General features: G+C 42.8%; 1 protein-coding gene across 7 annotated transcripts in view; it reads left to right on the top strand.

Annotated features, from left to right (window-relative positions):
- DTNB (dystrobrevin beta) overlaps window positions 1–2224 on the top strand; it is a 240452-nt gene that overhangs the window by 199502 nt on the left and 38726 nt on the right. The gene's annotated exons all lie outside the window — the stretch shown is intronic.

The following is a 2224-nucleotide window of genomic DNA, read 5'->3' as shown; positions in this document are numbered from 1 at the left end:
TGTTTATTTGTAAAGAGGATATTAGCTACGTATAAATGAATATTTCCTATTTAAAAGTTTCTTTTAAGACAAATTTTCAAATATTGCATCAAAATACCCAGCAAATATTAATATCCTATTTTAATAAGTAGTACAGAGGCAAATTGTATTAGGGCAGGCTGTCCACAGAAACATAACCAATAGGACATATGTAGATTTATAAGAGGAAATTTATTGTGGGCTCATACAGTCGTGGGGGCAGAGACCCTGGGACCATGATCTGCGTGGAGAAGCAGGGAGGCCAATAGTGTCATTCAGTCTGTGTGTGAGGGCTGAGAACTAGGGAAGCTGATGGTATAAATCCCAGTCCCGGAGGTGGGTTTGGGAAATATGTGTTGGGTTGCTCGCAGGTATAGTCCTGGAGTCTGGGGCCCTCTTAACCAGGGGAGCACCAGTGTCCAAGGGCAGAAGAAGATGAATGTCCCAGCTTTAGAAAAGAGCAAATCCACCCTTCTCGGCCTTTTTGTTCTATCCAGGTTTGAAAGGGATTGAGTGATGCCCACTCACACTGGTAAAGGCAGATCTTCTATGTTCAATCTAATTCAAGTGCCACTTAGAGTATTTTAGAAATACCATCACAGGCACATCCAGCAATAATGTTTTCCCAGCTATGTGGCTATCCCTTAACCTGGTCAAATCAACACATAAAAGTAACCATCACACAAACCAACTTAATCAAGTCAATTCTAATCAACAACTTGATTCAGAATAAAATAGCATGTTAGCTCTAGGTTTTATATATTGGGGACCTGAGTAAATCAAGAATAATTCAGGTCTATTTTTGTTGAAAAGTGTATCACAGTCTCTGCACCTCAGAGCAGAGCAAAGCATGCTTGGCATTTGAATACCTTCATGTAGACAATGTTACTGGCACTGAAACGAAATATTTACCTGGTCACATAGCAGCAATACCAGAGCACTTGCTCATGCTGTTCCTTTTTCAGGCCTGTCTATGCATCCTGAGAACCCACTGTATTGTGTAGTATGATACAGCGTTAGCAGGGAGGTGAAAATCACAAAGCATGGGGTGCCTCAGATGCCAGGCTGCAGTGGTCAGTTTAGTACTATGATAAAAGGCAGCCATTGAAGGTTTTTGAAGGTTTTAAAAACAGCAGTTTAGGAAAATATGCAAGACAGATTAAAAAGGGGAGAAACTAAAGAATAATGGAGACTAAAGTAATCCTCCAGGCCTGAGGTGACAGGGTCTCAACTCGGAATAGTATTGCAAGAAAATACCAGCTTGGGAAACCACTCCCTTAATATGAAGCTAGTGAGGAAGAGCAACTTGGATAAATATAGTACTTGTCTTTTAAACTGACTTTTGACTTGTTCGAGCCAATTACTTTTTTAAAACTTGAGCTGAGGTTTTCTTTTTTCCCCTTAGCTTTGTTCTTGAGTGTCTGAGTGGTTTTCCATGGATATGTTTCTTTCTTAACCCTGTTAGCAGGATTTCTCCTTACAAGTATTTTATATCTGAATGTCTTTAGATATTTTATTTATTTATTTATTTATTTATTGAGACAGAGTCTCACTATGTTAGTAGAGTGCCATGGCATCACAGCTCACAATAACCTCAAACTCGTGGGCTCAAGCAATTCTCTTGCCTCACCCTCCCAAGTAGCTGGAACTACAAGTGCCCACCATAACGCCCAGCTATTTTTAGAGATGGGGTCTCGCTCTTGCTCAGGCTGGTCTCAAACCTGTGAACTCAGGCAGTCTACCCACCTCAGCCTCCCAGAGTTCTTGTGAGCTTAGGCAATCCATCTACCTTGGCCTCCCAGAGTTCTAGGATTACAGGCATGAGCCGCCCAGCTTCACTCAAAACTGTACATGGGCCGATATAAGAGGGAAACCATGTGTGGCTTTAAAAGCCCTCGTGTTGGTTCAGCACCTGTAGCTCAGTGGTTAGGGTACCGGCCACATGCACCGGGGCTGGTGGGTTCAAACCCAGCCCAGGCCTGCTAAACAGCGACAACAACAACAACTACAAAATAGCCGAGCATTGTGGCAGGTGCCTGTAGTCCCAGCTGCTTGGAAGGCTGAGGCAAGAGAATTGCTTAAGCCCAAGAGTTTGAGGTTGCTGTGAGCTGTGATGCCATAGCACTCTACTAAGGGCAACATAGACTCTGTCTCAAAAAAAAACAAAAACAAAAAGGCTTGGCGCCTGTGGCTCAAGCGACTAAGG

The sequence above is a fragment of the Otolemur garnettii genome, unplaced genomic scaffold (assembly GCF_000181295.1).
Source record: "Otolemur garnettii isolate 467f Iridium unplaced genomic scaffold, OtoGar3 scaffold00022, whole genome shotgun sequence".
Taxonomy (NCBI): Eukaryota; Metazoa; Chordata; class Mammalia; order Primates; family Galagidae; genus Otolemur; species Otolemur garnettii.
This window is presented reverse-complemented; position numbering and strand designations above follow the sequence as displayed.